A 19,050-nucleotide genomic window follows, 5' to 3' on the forward strand; every position below is an offset into this window, starting at 1 on the left:
TTCCCTTATTTACCTTATGAATGAATCGGAGATGCCGGTGTTGGACTGGGGTGTACAAAGTTAAAAATCACACAACACCAGGTTATAGTCCAACAGGTTTAATTGGAAGCACACTAGCTTTCAGAGCGACGCTCCTTCATCAGGTGATTGTGGAGGGCTCGATCGTAACACAGAATTTCTGTGTTACAATCGAGCCCTCCACAATCACCTGATGAAGGAGCGTCGCTCCAAAAGCTAGTGTGCTTCCAATTAACCTGTTGGACTATAACCTGGTGTTGTGTGATTTTTAACTTTTTACCTTATGAAAATATGCAGTGCTTTTAAAGCAAAACAAAATTCAGAGATGCAATCAGAACTTTAAATCCACCAACCTTGGGTATAATGGATCCTTCAGTGCAGGAGACCAACATATATAGTTGTAACATATAGACAAACATATAATATAGACCAACATATATAGTTGTAACATGATGGTTGGACTGAGGCCAGTCAAGATCATCAGCAATGAAACAGTTTGTCCAAGTCATTCACACTATACAGATCTAGAGGTTCAACCATACGGTCTGTGCTGAGTCACCCAATTCTAGCCGAGTGAATAACTACATTTCCATAATCAGGGCTCAGTAAAAAAAAACTTAGTTTTATAGGGCACCTTTCACAATATCTCAACACACTCCAGCATTCTCACCCCATGCATAGCTTATGCTGAAGAACACACAATGAAGATAGATCACCCTAGCTGTGATACTCTCCATGATATAATGGCCGAGCTTATTTTGGAACTAGTTGAGAGTGTGTTGAAAAAGCACAGCAAGTCAGGCAGCATCCGAGGAGCAGGAGGATACTGCCTGACCTGCTGTGTTTTTCCAGCAACACACACTCAACTCTGATCTCCAGCATCTGCAGACCTCACTGTCTCCTTATTTTGGAACTACTTGAACCTGTATGCAGTGATTATGCTCCTGAATGACTATCAAATCACAAAGTTGAGCCATGAAGGTCTGAAGAGAAAGGTAGCGAGCGACATATATCCCAAAGGTATTGGCAACTGGGTCACCCATTGGTAACTCAGCATCATGCAGAATCCAGTCTCAATACATAGCCCAAGGAGAGTTTACATCTTGCCCAAGTGATCATTGAACTATTTGCAACAAGCCAAAATTATCAAGATGTATGGAAAGATTCTGCCCTGGGCTTCTCTGATAGTCCTCCCAGGGACTAGCATTCCCAGATGGAGGCCTGGGAAAAGGAAGCACGTTTGCAAATAAGTGGTGCAATCACAAATGCATTTTCAGGAGTTATGATCCCTTGCTGAATTCTCCTCCAGCACTGGAATTGTGATTTACTTCCATTTCAATACCTTGCATTTCTATTGGATCTTTAACATGGTTAACTACGTAAAAGGCAAGGAACAAAGTTACCAAACAGAATTTAAGAAGGCATGAGGAGAAGTGACAAGTGGCAAAGGTAAATTGTAGGTAACAACTTAGAAGGAACAGCAAGACAAGAGGGGGTTACGACCAAGGCAGCTAAAGGCATGGCCACCAATGACAGAGCAGTGAAAGTCGGGGATGTGCAAAACCCAGGAAACAACTCCACAACATAACTTGTGTTAGCCATGGTCAGGGTGAGGCAAAGTTAAGATAGGAAAAGTAAAAGGGGTAGGAAGGGGGGGACTAGCCTGTAAACAGCAGAGCAAAACAGTAGGACTTGGTGGTTAAACAAAAACCCAAAAATACTCAGTAGTGTTTGCAGTTGAACACTTCCTATACCTGACTGAGGACCTGAAGTGGCAGAATCCAGAAACTGCACCATCAAAATACAAAGGGACCTTGAGAAGGTCAGAAAAGCTGAATGTTTGTTTTACAATGGGTCCTGGGCCAAGAGAATTAAATAGGTTCACCACGGCTTACAATATGCTGAAGCCAATGTCTGAAATGCTGCAGCACACAGGGCAAGCAAACATTTTCTCAGCTTATCTTTACAGATCTCTGTGTTATATTTATATTCCTCCCAACCTTGCATTGTTTCTGAACTGGTTCTCCTGGCTGTCTGAAAGCTGGAACGCCCTCAAGTCAAACATAAGGAAACCTACTTAAACTTCCAGAAAGCAGCTGGTATTTCTCTCAAATCCTACCCCGAAGGGGGGAATAAAAAGAGATAAATAAGCAACATTTTAGTTGTTGGCCAAGTTAGTTCTATAATCATCACTGCCTGGAACAAGCAAAAAAAACATGCTTGCCCTGACCCACCAAGCCTCTCCCCACCTCTGCTTAGTGACACACTACCTGAACTGCAGGAAGACATTGAATTTAGTAGTTACGCCAAGTCTAAACAACAGTGCTGAGTCTTGTGGTTGGAGATTTAGATAACGCTTAACTTGGCCCTTGTGATCTCCTGAGGGAACAAAGAGGAATTTTCCAGAATAATTTCTTCTCTAATTATTGACCTAAGGCTTTTTTCATTTTTTTTAAATGCCTCTTCCATGGTTACACAGCTGGGGGCAGGGTGCTCGAGCCATATTCTGTGGAGGGCCATATTTGATTGCCAGTTTTTTTTTCTTTCCTACCCACCAATTTCATATATTTGTAACTTATCCACAAACTGTATATTCTCAACACCACACTTCTTTTGTAATTTTCTCCCTTTCCATCTTCATTTTATCCTTTAACTAACATCAGTAGAAGTTGTGCTGTTTGTGGGAAGTCTACCTTGCAAAAATTGGCTGCTGCATTTCCAACAAACTTACACTACACAAGCACTGCCAATCATAATGTTTATGATATCTTCAGGAGATCACTCAGAAATCATCCCTGTACCACCACTCTACATCAGCCATCTAGTTTAGCCTCACTGTCCCCAGCTTTTACCAAAAGAGCACTGCAAATTCTTCAAGTATATTTCCAACAGCCTTTTGCAAGTTCTTACAAAGCCACCACCCTTTCTGACGCTAATATAAACAAATCAAGTGCTGGAGCATCACAGCTGGATTGAAAGAGCATTATAATGGGACATGAAACGTTAACTCTTTCCCTTTCCACAAATGCTGCAGGAGCTATCGAGTTTCTCCAGTACTTTATGTTTATTTTGTATTTCCAGCATTGGCAACACTTTTCTTTAACTATATTTTTTCTGGCAATGTGTTCCAGTTCTTAAAAACCTGATGTGTGAAGAAATTTCTCATTTACTTTCTACAGGTATAGCGTCTCCAACATCGGCAAATTCGAGATTGAGGCTGTGCCAGATTTTGATCTTTGTGGATTCTGAGTTGGGTGTTCTGGTCAAGCTGATGTGAAAGGTCGTAAGAGCACAGGAAAGGACTGACGCACAAGCAGCTAAGAGGATAACTTGCCCGGTACCACACAGTGCACCTAGCCGTATGGTCCAGTTGAGTCTTTTTTATTTTACACTATTAAAAATTGATGCATGGTACTTTCTCTCAAATCCAAACTGGATCTCTTTACACTAGCATTACAGTTCTTTTGCCAATTATCTTAAGTCTATGACTGCAGTGCATTTGCCAGAAGAAACAGCTCCTCCCTACTTCTTCCATAGTATTATTTGCAACACTATTCAGTCTCCCTTTAAACTTTCCAAGCAGAAAAATGCAATAGAGTCATAGTCATAGAGTCATATAGCACGGAAACAGACTCTTCGGTCCAATCAGTCATGTCGAACATAACTCCAAACTAAACTAGTTCCCATGATCTGCTCCTGGCCCACATCCCTCCAAACCTTGCCTATTAATTTATTTATTTAAGTGTCTTTTAAATGTTGTAACAGTGCCCATATCCCTCACTTCCTCAGGAAGATAATTCCACACACGAACACTGCCCCCCCAACCGTGTAAAATCTCGCCCCTCACCGATATCTTTTTAAAAAATCTCTCTCCTCTCACCTTAAAAATATGCCCCTAGGCTTTAAATTCTCCCAAGAAAAAATACAGCAACCATTAATGCTAGCTATACCCCTTGTGATTTGTTAAACCTCTATAAGGTCACCCCTCAACCTCCTAAACTCTAGTAAGGAAAATCCCACCCTATCCAGACTTTCTTCATAATTCCAACCTTCCATACCATCTTCAGATAACTGAACTCTCTCATTCTCACCATCATCCTGTCACATCTCCTCTTCCAGGATCATGATGTTGCTCTTACAGACAATACTTTTACACACGACACTATCATTTATTGAGAATCCGCTAGCATCTAGAGATCTGTTTGTGGTATGGCATTTAAATTCTACAACTCTGGCAAATGATTAGGGCATATATGTGCTTGAAGCTTTCTAGTAAGCGTTAAAAAAAATGTAAAGGTTGCAGCAGTCCATATACTGCATTTAACTGTTGATTTTTATATGAAAAATGCAAACTTAAAAATTATTGCCAAGTGAAGTATTATTAAAGTAAGTTAAAGACCTGCAAGATTAACTGCTTCCTTTCATCACAGATGCTGCCTGACCTGCTGAACATTCCACAAAATTCCACAGAGTTTCAAGATGAGCTGCATTTTACTTTTGAAATTAAAGTTAGTTATGTGCAAAATTATGACTGCAATTCTGATGTTACAACAATGTCTATTTTTCCAAAGCACTTTAGTAAGTTGTGGAAAGTGCTTAGTAATGCAAGATTACTCTAAATCCCTTTGGGAAGTATGACTCTACTAGGTATTATAACCACCTGCCCAGCTCAAAGAAAACCAGTCAAGCATTTAATAAGATCGTACCTGCTCAGACTGTAACCACAAAATCACTCTGACCCCCATCTTTCCCCATAACCCTGCACTTTATTTCTACTTAAATAACAATCCAATACCCTCAAATGCTTCAATTTAACTGGCCTTGACCACACTTCTAGATAGTACATACCAGACCTGAAACACTCTAAACTTGAAAACATTTTTCTCACATCATATTTACTTCTATTTCAAGAGAATAAATCTATTCAAACATTCTGCTGTTACAACTACCTTTTCAGGAAGAGTGTTCGAAAGACTCATGACCCTAAAGAAAACATTTAACCTCATCCGTTCTAAATGGCTGACACCTGTTTTTTAAACAACAAACCCTGCTTCCATCTTCTCACATAATTGGAAACATTCTCTCCTCCTCTACCCTGTCAAGAGCCCTCAGGATCTTACATGCTTCAATCAAGTCACCTCTTAATCTCCTGAACTACAGCAGACACAAGCCTAGTCTGACCAAGGTTCCCTCAAAAAGACAACCCGCCCATTCCAGGAATTAATTGTAAACCTTCTCTGAACAGCTTCCAACACAGTTACACACATCCTCAATAAGGAGGCCCATATTGTGCACAGTACTCCAGATGTGGTTTCACCTGTGTTCTATCCAACTGAAATATAATCGCCCTGCTTTTGCATTTAACTCCACTCAAAATAACTGATTACATTCTATTAGCTTTCATAATTATTTGTTATTCCTGATTACTTTTGCAATGCACCAGGACACCAGATGCCTGTGCCTCAAATTCTGCAATTTCTCATCATTTAGATAGCAGACGACTTCCTACCAAATTGAACAATTTCACATTTTCCATTCCATTTTCCATATCTTTGCCCACTCATTTAACCTATTTACTGTATACCTTTTCATAACCTTTTTCCATAATCTTCCCAACTTACTTTCCTGCCTACCTTTGTATCATCAGCAAAGTTAGCAACAATACCTTTAGTATCTTCATCCAAATTATTTATGTAAATTGTAAACAATTGAGATCCCATCAACAATCCCTTTGGCACACCACAACTTGCCAACCTAAAAAAGACACATTTAAGCCTACTCTCTGTTTCCTGTCAGCCAGCCAATCTTCTATCCATGCCAAATGGTAGTCCCTACACGATGAGCTTTTACTTTCTGAAACAACCTTTGATGTGGCATTTTATCAAGTGCATTCTGGAAATCTAAATACAGTATATCCACCTGTAGCCCTTTATCCAAAGTATGTTATTTCCTCAAAGAACTCTAATAGATTACTTACATGAATAAAAGAGTTATATTTGCTATCTTCCAATCTGAAGGGACTTTCTCTGACTCTAGGGAATTCTGGCAAATTAAAACCAATGCATTATCTATCTTGCTTACTAGCTCTTTTAAGACCTTAGAGTGAAATCCATCAGGACCCAGACTCTTATCAGCCTGACCTCTAACAATTCACTCAATACCACTTCTCTGGTGATTGCAATTTTCCCGAGTTTCTCCGTCGCTTCCATTTTCTGAGTTATTGCTGCTTCTGGAATGTTACTATCCTTTAACCTAAGTTGCTCACCAACAATAGAAACCTTAACTTTCTTCATGCTAACATGACTAAATAATAATCACTTGGTTATATCTTGGAAAATTAGATGAGCTGCCAAAATATCTCTGAACTACCACTGAGGCCATCTACTTCCATCCCAGCAACGTTGCCTCATAGCGTTCCTTGTCTCAGCTCAACTGTTGCTGAAACAAAAACAAATTGCTGGAAAAGCTCAGCAGATCTGATAGCATCTGTGAAGAGAAAGCAGAGTTAGCATTGCGGGTCTGGTAATCCGTCCTCAGAGATTACAGTGATAAGAAGGGATTAAAGCCATGGAAGAATTTGAAAGAAAGATAAGAATTTTTAAATGAGCACATTACGTGACCTGGAGCTCAGTTTAGGGATAATGAGTGATGGAAAAATGGGACTTGATGGGACAAAGGACACAGCAGTGAAGTTTTGGATGACATCAAATTTATGTAAAGTGAAATATGGGAGACCAGCCAGTGTATTGGAATAGTCAAATTGAACGTTGATGAAGGTGTTAGCAACTTCAGGATTAGCAGCTCATAAAGTACTTCCAAAGTGCATCCAATAGGAAACACAGCAACTAATCTGCACACAAGATCACACAAACAGAAAAATGACCATAGAATCATACAGCATAGTAACAGACCCTTTAGTCCAATATAATCCCAAACTAAACTAGTCCCCACAGCCTGCTCCTCGCCCAAATCCCTCCACACTTCACATTCATCCACTTATCTAAATGACTTAAATTTTGTGATTGTGCCCAAATCCATCACTTCCTCAGGAAGTTCATTTCACACACAAACCACCCTTTGTGTAAAAAAAGTTGCCCCACTTGTCTTTTTTAAACCTCTCTCCTATCATTTTAAAAATATGCCCCCCCATTCTTGAAAAGACACATCATTAACTCTATCCGTGCCCCTCATGATTTTATGATCTTGTGTAAGGTCACCTCTCAACCTCCTACGCTCCAGTGAAAAAACAGTCCCAGCCTATCCAGCCTTTGTTTATAACTCAAACCTTCTATACTCAGCAAATCCTGGTAAATTTCTTCTGGACCCTCACCAGCATGATAATATCCTTCCTACAACTGGGTGACTACAACTGGACACAGTACTCCAGAAGAGGCCTCACCAATGTTCTATACAACCTCAACATGACTTCCAAACTCCTATACTCAAATGCCTGAGCAATGAAGGTAAATGTGCTAAACACCTTTTTAACCATCCTGTCTATATGTGACGAAAAGTATGGCGCTGGAAAAGCACAGCAGGTCAGGCAGCATCCGAGGAGCAGGAGAGTCAACGTTTCAGGCATTCCTGATGAAGGGCTTATGCCCAACATGTTGACTCTCCTGCTCCTCGGATGCTGCCTGACCTACTGTGCTTGTCCAGTGCCACACTTTTCAACTCTGATTCTCCAGCATTTGCAATCCTCACTTTCTCCTTGTCTACATGTGATGCAAACTTCAAAGGATTATGTATCTAAACACCTAGGTCCCTCTGCTCCACAACACTGCTCTCAATACCCTAACCATTAATTGTATAAACCATATCCTTGTTTGTTGTGCCAAAATGCAATACCTTGTATTTATCCAAATTGAACTCTATCCGCCATTTTTCAGGCCGCTGACCCAATTGATCTGAAGAAATAATCTTTTTTTGAGATGATGATTAAATGATAAATTTGGTTAGGGCTTCTGCAAAATAGTGACATGGGATTGCGAGTTCACCTGAGGGTAGACAGAGCCTTGTTTTCACCTAAAAGATGGCATCTCTCGAAATACATAACACACACAATCTTATATTTTATTACGCTAACTTTAATGAATTGTTTTATTGAAATAGATTAGATTCCCTACAGCTAATCTAGGGAAACAGGCCTTCCGGCCCAACAAGTCCACACCGACCCTCCGACAAACAACCCACCCAGAACCACAGCTAAAAAAAAATCTGAAGCAATAATCAGGAAAAAGCTGAATAGCAGTTTTCATTAATTTACAACATGAAACTTAGAATTACCAGTGGAAAAACAACAAAATATGCAATACTTCACTAATTACCTAACAACACAGAACTGGGACTAGTGTTCATAATTTGACTAGATTGGTTATGAGGCCTTCATTCGTCTGATGGAACAAGGAACTTGATGGATTAGCCAAAAGCTACACAATATATTTTTTGTCCTGGGTACGAAACTCTCAATCAGCCTGGTCATACATTGTGAGAATTCCAGACCAACTTGTATCACAAATTTCACACCTACGGAAGGATCCAAAATATTTACATTCAATTAATTTTCTTTCTTGAAGTACATTCTCTTGTAACACAGGAAACATACACAAAATAAGTCTCCACAAGTATGACAAGATCATCTGATTCATAATGATACCGGTTGAAGATCCATAACCTTGCAAATTGTTCCACTTCGGTGCACCACTCCCTCAGTGCATTGGGAGTGTCAGCCTGGATTATGAGCTCAAGTCTTTGGAATGGGACTCAAAAACCGAAACCTTCTGACTCAGAGGCACGAGCACTACAACTGAGCCATGAATGATACTTCACTCGTCACAAGGTGTTACGCAACTGTGTGAATCGATAAAAAAAATGTGACAACTAAATAGACCCTAGCACAGGTAACCAAATATTTGGTCAAAGAGTTAAGTTTTAAGGAGAGTTTTAACAGATGAGCAAGGGATGCAAAGGTAGAAAGGTTTGATGAAGGAATTTCAGCACTTGGAGCTAGGTATCTGAAGGCCTAGATCACAATAATAGGGCCATGGGTTAGGAATAGTCAAGAGGCCAGCTAGAAGAATTCAAGTATTTCAGAGGAAGAAAAACTTGAGGAGGTTATAGAGATAGATGAGGATCTGAAGGGGTTTAAACAAGAGGATGAAATCTTAAATAGAGGCATTCAGGGAGTAGAAATTGATGCAGATCAGTTGTAGCTTTGGATAAGCTTAAGCTTATGTTGGATGGTGATCAAAAGAATGTCCTGCAGCAAGAAACCGGTTGCTCAAGAGGTTTCTGAGATCTTGTCTATCAACAATCAGAAAATACAATGGTTCAGAGTTTCTCTAGCAATTTCTGTTTCTGTTGTAGACAACACAATGGTACCTGCCTATGTTAAATAGTTATTAATAGTACACTTATCTCACTTGGTGTCTCAACAATTAGCTCTGACTGTGTAAACAGGTTTCAAATCAATAGGCGCTTTCATGGCTCAGGGAAATGTGATGACACTTGCACATTACACACCCATCCCTGCAGAGTAGTTTGTTCATATAATTAGGCCCACACAGCTTGGTGGCTGAAACCTTTTGAGATCAACTTCAAACAGCACTCAGAGATATGAATGAGGTTCTCTCTTAACATCAAGAGACCAAAGACGACAGTGTAGAATTACATTACAAACCTTAATACTGAAAGCGGACTGCAGCAACTCAACCGGCATCATAGCAACAGTTAAATGACAGCTGTGCCATAGCAAAACATCCCAAAGATGCTATGAAAACAAAAATTGCCACCTAGACACATAAAACAACATTGGGAAAGGTGGCAGAAAGCATGGTAGGTTTGAAGGAGTCACTTAAAGGAGGAGAGAGATAGACAGAGAGGTAAAGAGGTTTGGAAGGAATTTCAACACTTGGGACCAAGGTAGTTGAAGGCTAGCACTCCAACTGGGAGGGACAGACGGAAGGAGAGAGGGATTGGGGTGGGGGTGGGGGGACGCGCGAAGAGATCAGAGTCAAAGGTCCAAAACAAAGTTGGCAGTCAATGATAGCAAATTACTTCCCTTTTCAGGCTTTCACAAGGAATGGGAATGGGGAAGATATCATTAGTTCATATGTTCAGGAGGGAGAAGCACAGAAAATAACCAACTATCAGGAATTATCAGTAAAAAGTTCTAGCCAAGATTCATGACCTTCCAGGTTGCAGAAGGGATGGGAAACAGACACCCAAGAATTGCCAATACATGAACAGCATAGTGTTAGCAACAGAACTGCATAACATTCACAATAAGGACTGTTCATTCTATTTTAGGATTGAGAGACTATCAGATAGCTCTTTCAAGTTATCCACATGGATGCAATGATCTTCCTTTTGCCAAATGTTTTTATGATTCTAACTTGTATTTATCTAATATCTGTAATATAGTACAATGTTCTAAGGTGTGTTACAAGATAAAATTTCACATTGAGCCATATATAAAAACAGTTTGGTCGGGTAAGTAGGCTTTTTAAATGCCATGAAGAAAGGGGCTCAGAGAATGCCATCAGAGATGAAAAATTCAAAAGATTACAAGCGTCAAGCAGAACTAAGTCTTATACAAAACAGGTAAACAAAGTAATCAGATATCTGCCACTGGCACCATCATCTGCCAGAACCATTTGAGATGTGTTGAGTAGATTCACTGCTACCAATCCTTCTTCCTGGCATTAGTCTAGATTACTTTTACTAAATAACAAAGGATGCCCACTCAAGATCTTCAGCAGAATTAGGTTCAGTCTTGATATGAAATGAATAGGTTCATTACATGATTTTAATAGCTACTTACATTACATCTAAGATTTATGACTGTCTGAGACATCAGGCTCAATTTAAGCCTAGGCTCACATTACGGCTGTTAAAACATTCTCTTACAGCATTGGTGATAAGTGTAGAACTCTGTGGTTAGCTGTTTCCAGGAATAGTCATTTATATCCCAATAGGTGGAGTGTTAGTTAACACTTTCAGGGCCTAACTGCTTTATGCAATACTGTATGTTTTCCCGACAAGAAAATTAACAATGTGACAGACATACAACTTGGGTATGTTGAATTGTTTGTGCACCATGAAAGATTTGGGTTCTTCTTTTTATTTGCTTATTCATTGATATACAATGCAGATTTCACTGGCAAAACTAGCAATTATTGTCCATCTTAATTGCCATTGACAAGGTAACAGTGAGCTGCCTTCTTGAACCATGTGCAGCCATTCACCTGGTATGTAAAACACAGTGAATTTTAAAAAACTGAAGTCGGTTAGGCAGTCTCAAAAAATGGCCAAGAGGATGAAGGCAGCTACAGTACGGTACATAGCAGATTGCTGCAGCTAAATCAACCTGGCTTAAGCCAGCAGTTCATAGCCACTGTACTAATTAATCTTGGTTGCTTCTTCTGTTCTGGATCACTATTGGAAATGGTTGCCACAATTGAATAACCTGTCAACATTCAGTGTATAGGCTCACAATGGACAATTCCACCGCATTGGGAAGCCAGCTGATGCTTTCACCATTCGACTCCAGAATGAGAGAGATTTGGAAGTAGAATAGGAGACAAAATAGAACATAAGTCTTTGAGGGTGAGGGCGTATAGATATTGGGAGATCATTAGTCAGCTGCAGCTTTCAGACCCTATCTGATATTTTCACTTGAATTATTAACATTGGCTTAGAGCATAAGCACAAGCAGACTGTGCTGCAGCATAGATCAGACAGAGATGGAAAATTGTTTCAAGTACATCCAGCAAAACAATCATTTTGGAAGCAACAAACTCAGCAACATCCCGCAACTGAAAAAAGTTTGGAGTTAATCACATCAGGTTGTTGACCAAAGGTAACAATGTTCCTGTTAGAAATAAATCAAACTGTTGAATACTCAAGTTGAACATCTTACTGTTAGAAAATGAACCTGTTTCATTTCAGGTAACCAGTGTGAAGAGAAGACATTCACATTTCAAGTGTGCATGGACTAGTTACAGAAGAGTAAATCTTGCTCATGCACTCAATCATTTTCTACCATCAGTGCAAGACACTAAATATGACAGAGCAGAGGGACCAATGTGCCTTGTGTAAAGACCACATCTTTTATTTTTCTGAATTTTTGATTGTGATCAGAAGACACAGGAGCAGAGGAAGCCAATTAGCCCACTGAGTTTGCTCCACCATTCAATGAGATAATCTTCTGATAATCCTCAACTCCACTTTCCTGCCTTTTCCCCATAACCCGATTCCTTTATTAAAAATCTCTCTCAGTCTTGAATATACTTAATCATTCAACTTCGACAGCCTTCTGCAGTAGACATCCACAGATTCACTACTCTCTGACAGAAGAAATTCAACCCCCATCTGTCTTAAATAGGCAATCCCTTTCATTATGCTCTTCGTTCCTAGACCTTGCCATAAGTGTAAACGATCATTTTGCATCAACCCTGTCAAGTCCCCAATAATCTTGTGTGTTTCAATTTGGTCATTCTTCTAACCTCCAAGGAATACAGGTCCAGTTTACTCAACTTCTCCTTATACAACATAGTCCCTCCATACTCAGGATCAGCCATATGAACTTTCCCAACTTTAATACTAGTATCTTTTCTCTGAGATAAGGGGCCCAAAAGTGTTCACTGTATTCTAGCTGTAGTCTGACTTGTGCCTATTATAGTTTCGCAAAACCTTCTTACTTGTACATGCCATTCTGTTTGAAATAAAGGGCAATGTTTCATTTGTCTTCCCATTATGATTAGATTAGATTACTTACAGTGTGGAAACAGGCCCTTCGGCCCAACAAGTCCACACCGACCCGCCGAAGCGCAACCCACCCGTACCCCTACATCTAACACTATGGACAATTTAGCATTGCCAATTCATCTGACCTGCACATTTTTGGACTGTGGGAGGAAACCGGAGCACCCGGAGGAAACCCACGCAGACACGGGGAGAATGTGCAAATTCCACACAGTCAGTTGCCTGAAGCGGGAATTGAACCCGGGTCTCTGGCGCTGTGAGGTAGCAGTGCTAACCACTGTGCCACGCACTATGATGATATAGTTATCATAATAATAAAAGTAATAAAATTTATTATTACATAATTATTTGCTTTTTTCAACATTCATAACCTCATTCAAATTCCATAGCCAGATATGGTCCTCCAACACTGCTGCAAGATATGAAATTCTCCTTCTAAATTTTATTTTGCCTCTCTCACCCTTCAAGTCAATCCTTAGAACCTCAGTCTCCATCCAAGCATTTGATCATCTGCACTAATATCATATGTAGGAGGAGAAAGTGAGGACTGCAAATGCTGGAGATCAGAGCTGAAAATGTGTTGCTGGAAAAGCGCAGCAGGTCAGGCAGCATCTGGGGAACAGGAGATTCGACGTTTCGGGCTTAAACCCTTCTTCAGGAATGAGGAAAGTGTGTCCAGCAGGCTAAGATAAAAGGTAGGGACTTGCATGTCCTTGGTGGAGTGGGAGGGGGAGTTGAAGTGTTGAGCCACGGGGTGGTTGGGTTCCCAGAGGTGTTCTCTGAAACGTTCCGCAAGTAGGCGGCCTGTCTCCCCAATATAGAGGAGGCCACATCGGGTGCAGCGGATGCTCATTTCCCTTTCCCCCACCTTGTCTTAGTCAAATCCCTCGAACTCAGCACCGCCTTCCTAACCTGCAATCTTCTTCCTGACCTCTCCGCCCCCACGCCCACTCCGGCCTATCACCCTCACCTTGATGTCCTTCCACCTATCGCATTTCCAACGCCCCTCCCCCAAGTCCCTCCTCCCTACCTTTTATCTTAGCCTGCTGGATACACTTTCCTCATTCCTGAAGAAGGGCTTATGCCCGAAATGTCGATTCTCCTGCTCCTTGGATGCTGCCTGACCTGCTGCGCTTTTCCAGCAACACGTTTTCAGCTAATATCATATGTAGACAGGCAGGAGGCTGGAAGAACGCAGCAAGCCAGGCAGCATCAGGAGGTGGAGAAGTTGATATTTCGGGTGTAATCCTTCTTCAAGAATCAGGGTGGGTGCAAGTCCAAAACTATTTTTGACCCGGAATAAACACGAGAAGAAGGGTTACACCTGAAACATCGACTTTTCCACCTCCCAATGCTGCCTGGATTGCTGTGCTCTTCCAGCCTCCTGCTTGTTTTTCTTGGATTCTGGCATCTGCACATTTTTTGTGGCCTTGAATATCTCATGTGGCTTGGCATCAATTTTTGTTTGATATAATTCATACAAAGTGTCTGGGATGATCTGCCTTTTTGAAGGTGCTTTATAAATGCAAGTTATTGCTGTCATAGCTATCTGTCCACACAGTGAGACTGAAACCAGCCATAAATTTTCACCGAAACCAAGCGTTTTGCATTCCAGAATGCTAGCACAGTCCAGGTGCATTCCATTCTAACTAAACTCAGCACGGTACAAGAGTATGCCAACTGGATCATGGCACTGGTTTAACCTATCCCTCTTTGTTCAAAAACCAAATGAGGGTGATTAGAGCACAAGCAAAAGTGATCACAAGTAAAATTGAAGCCATTCAGATTTATTTTTAATTGAGGCTTCCTGTTATGCTCCCTCCATGGGCTACACCATCTAAAATCAAGTTGCTAATGGTTATGCTCTACATCCAAGAAATCTCAGTTCAATTCTCAGCGTGCCATCAGTTAAGTGAACTATCTAAGTGGCACTGGCAGCATGGGACAATGTATCTCAGCATCCCAAGGCTAATGGAACAACGTGAAAATCACCCAAGACTAAGTGTGTATGTGTCAGTTTGAGTTATGTTTCAGTAATTAATTGTTTTGATTTGATTTGATTATGCAACTGACGAATGTTCTGATTCATTGTGGTAAGTTGCAAAAGAGCCTGATAGCAGAATGGCATATGTTACAGGTTAAAAGTAAAGTCATTGGGAGATAGTTTTAAGATTGTTTTTATGGCTCAAGACAATAAATACGAGAATACTTTGAAGTAAAATGGTTTTATTCAAATACATAGCTAGGTTTTAAAACAGCTCAGTTTTGTAACTTAAAAGTTTGTGACAGGCCTGTGGGTATATGTTTAATACAATTTTGGAATTAGAATCTGTAGTGAGTTTCATATTTCTGCAGTGTTTTGATCTTTTTTGTTACATTAGTTGGAACAATATTAAATCATCAGGAGATGACACTATACACTCCAAGGCAGACCATATGAAATCGGTTAATGGGTGTCATAAGACCATAAGACATAGGAGGAGAAGCAAGGTCATTCAGCCCATCAAATCCATTCCACCATTTAATCATGGCTGATGGGTGTTTCAATTCCACTTACCTGCACACTCCCCGTATCCCTTAATTCCTTGCGAGATCAAGAATTTAAAAATCTCTGCCTTGAAGACACCCAATGTCCTGGCCTCCACTGCGCTCCGTGGCAATGAATTCCACAGGCCCACCACTCTCTAGCTGAAGAAATGTCTCCTCATTTCCGTTCTAAATTGACCCCCTCTAATTTTAAGGCTACGCCCACGGGTCCTGGTCTCCCTGCCTAACAGAAACAACTTCCCAGCGTCCACCCTTTCTAAGCCATGCATCATCTTATCTTGGTAAAAACCTATGAATTTTGGATATTGATAAGTTCAGAAGGGCAAGCTGTTATAAAAGAGAATGGTCTTTCAAACTAACTGGCACTTCGGAGAATGAATCAGGAGACAGTAGGAATAATGTCACGAAGATAATTATTATTTTTAAACATACTAAGCAGAAATTGGGCAGATATTATATCACCAATCCAAGATTGACCATGAACAATAATGTGGGAAAGTGTGAGGTTATGCAATTGGGCAGGAAGAATACAGCAGCTGAAAAACAACTGCTGAAAGCTAGGAATCAGAGGGATTTGGGAGTCCTTGTGCATGATTCACAAAAATCTAGCATCTAAGTTCAGCAGAAATTGTTAAAATTATAAAGGGCTAGTCAGATCATAGGTGGAATACAGTGAACAGTTTTGGGCGTCTTTTCTAAAGAGGCAGTCCAGAAAAGGTTCATTGGGCTGATAGCAGGTATTGAAAGACTTGCTTGCAGATATGCCCTGAGGAGTAGAAAATGGGCTCTCTACAATGGCTTCCACAGTCAAACAGAATGTCAATACTCAACACCGAGGCTGACATTTTATTACTAACCAGTTGGATTGGTGCCAGCACCAAAAGGAAGTGTAACAGAGGGAGAATCTGGTGGAAAAGGGCAAGGGAAAGGGACTAAATAACAAAAAAAATTAAATAAACTAGGCAAATAAAACCAAGGTATTTCTGAACAGTTTATTGAAATACACTCAGCTCGAAGTTGTGGATCGTTCAGCTGCAAAAAAAGTAAATTCACGACACATTCAACTATTTCTGTTGCTGCGAAAAAGGCTTGGGACACACCATCCACCCACTTCCCCCAACTCTCCCCCTCCACTCTCCCCCTCCCAATAAACAAAACTTTTGAATCCTTGAACAATATTGAAAGAATATTTTTTTAAAAGCCTTTTTAATTAGGGGCCGAAAACTTTATAATCAAATTGAACTAGATGTCTGTGCTTGCCAAATAATTTGGCAAACTCACTGGGAGTCATTTGCCAGACTGAGCAGGAAATAGCAGTTCAAAAAGCAGCCTCAGATTAAATTTATAAATCAAACTGTCCTTTCTCTCAAAAACCTGGATCAAAGGAAGCAATAAGAAATCACTGCAGACCATCCAACAAGTGAGTAGGCAACAATATAGCAACTTCTGATCATCTCTTGCTGGACACTTCAAAGTCGACAACAAACATAGACAGAATTTCCAGAAGTTTCCATCCATCCTTTTCACCTCCAAGTTTCTGACACCATGTGCATCACTCAGCCTCCATCAACTGTTGAAATAAGGTCTTGTCAGTATCAATGCTTTAACACCGTGACCAAGACCTTTTTGCTCACCTTCTGGAGTCTCACTTGCAAGTTATTCGACACGGGGCAAGTCCCGAACAGTGGACATAACCTTAAGATACAGTTAGGCAGCTCAGGAAGCACATCATCACATAAAAAGTAATGAAAATATGGGAGAGAACTTCCCCAGCAAGTGAATGATATAGACATTTGCCAGAAAGTTGGGAGAATACATTAGATCAGCAGTGGTGAGTTTGCCAACATTGAGAGAAAAAGATTCCATTTTCCAACCAAATGTTAAACAGTGAGATTACTAGCGAGCAGCAAGAGACCGATTAGCGTGCACTAACATCCTCATCATTACATAATCTCAACTCACTGATATGCAGTTCCCCAATCTCCCACCAGCCGAACAAAAACAAGACGGCATCAATTTCCAACAAGAAAATCAGAGCAGTAACATGGCAACTCCTGTTGCCACTTGCTTCTCCAACTGTCCACCTTGGACACCTAGCACCTAGCGTGCTCTATTGACTGGATCACATGCACTGCAAACCTTGCCCACTAGGACCCCACCAGCAAAGTGGCCAATTTCCCTCTCTGACATGTCTGGGGAAACTGATAGCTGCAGACTGCCAGCATCGATCTGGTGCATGGTTAGGATTTAAGGACGTTACCAGGGTCAGGGTCCTGGAAATCCTGGCAGTGGACAGTATTTCTACCTGCAGTGAGCAGGCACCCCTAGTAGCAAGTGCACAGGTAATAAGGTGAGTGAGAAAACCCGCTTGTGATCAAGAGAGAGATTCACCGCGAAACTTGAAAATCTGCAAATGCCATGAAACTTGGAAACATTGCAAACCGTGAAGATGATAGTGATAAACTTCATAGAGGGCAGACAAGTTGTGAGAGGTAATTTCGGTTTAAACTTTAAGATGTGCCTGGACCACAGACTGATCTATAATAAAAGACAAAACTTTTGCTTCTTTTCTAACAACCATTTTATATACTCAAAAGTAGAATAGTTTAAATTGTGCAGAATGCTGACAATTTGTGAGCGATAGTAAAAACAAGCAGGCTCTTGATTGATGAAGCCATTCACACAGCAGGGAAGGATAAGTCCTTGACTGATAAGACTGCTAGCACAGACAGAGAAGAATAAGTCTTTGACTGATAAGACTACAGGGTGAGAAAAACAACAACTTTAGAGACTCTGAAGACATTTGTTGCAGACTTTGTGATAAAAATAATGATGTTTTTAAGAATGTGAACCTCATGGCTTGTTAGAGCCAAGGAGGGGAGGGACTTGTACTGTATATAATGGGAGACTTTGTAAGCCTCAGCGCGCCTTTTCTTTAAGGGTGCCCGACTCTGCAGACTTGACTTGTTAATAAAACTTTGTTTTCCTGAATTTGTCTAGAGCGATTATTGAGAAGCGATTTTCGTTTATAACATTCTTCTAAACGGCAATCAATTTTAACCCACTCTTGATGCTTCCCAGCACTGAAATTAAGCCTATCTATCCGTCTCCACTTGTGTGAACTCGATGTCGCATTTACTAAGTCCACACTGATAGGTAATTGTCTCAAATAATACATCCGTGATGTCTTTCAAAATTTCAAGTAATCTGCATGAATGATGGTGCATACCAGGTCAATACTGCAGCACAAATCATTTTGAGGAATCTCCATTGCAACGTGATAAATTACTCATCTATTCACAAGAGTCAGAGGGAAATTGAGAAACAAACTTGTAAGGGGATTTCAGCTATCTGTAAAAATAATAGGGTAAGAATCTGTAACAATAATTATGGTAGGGGATTTTAACTTTCCAAACATCGACTGGGACTGCCATAGTGTTAAAGGTTTAGATGGAGAGGAATTTCTTAAGTGTGTACAAGACAATTTTCTGATTCAGTATGTGGATGTACCTACTAGAGAAGGTGCAAAACTTGACCTACTCTTAGGAAATAAGGCAGGGGAGGTGACTGAGGTGTCAGTGGGGGAACATTTTGGGGCCAGTGACCATAATTCTATTCGTTTTAAAATAGTGATGGAAAAGGATAGACCAGATCTAAAAGTTAAAGGTCTAAATTGGAGAAAGGTCAATTTTGATGGTATTAAGCAAGAACTTTCGATAG

General features: G+C 40.5%; 1 protein-coding gene and 1 long non-coding RNA gene across 6 annotated transcripts in view; one reads left to right on the forward strand and one right to left on the reverse strand.

Moving 5' to 3' along the window:
• rad51b (RAD51 paralog B) overlaps positions 1-19,050 on the reverse strand; it is a 568,881-nt gene that overhangs the window by 442,057 nt on the left and 107,774 nt on the right. The window lies entirely within an intron of this gene.
• Positions 2,456-4,607, forward strand: LOC122553836. Its single transcript, XR_006312857.1, has 3 exons — positions 2,456-3,071; positions 3,198-3,387; positions 4,449-4,607. It is a non-coding gene; the product is annotated as an uncharacterized LOC122553836 (long non-coding RNA).

This window comes from Chiloscyllium plagiosum, chromosome 10 (genome assembly GCF_004010195.1).
Source record: "Chiloscyllium plagiosum isolate BGI_BamShark_2017 chromosome 10, ASM401019v2, whole genome shotgun sequence".
Classification (NCBI taxonomy): domain Eukaryota; kingdom Metazoa; phylum Chordata; class Chondrichthyes; order Orectolobiformes; family Hemiscylliidae; genus Chiloscyllium; species Chiloscyllium plagiosum.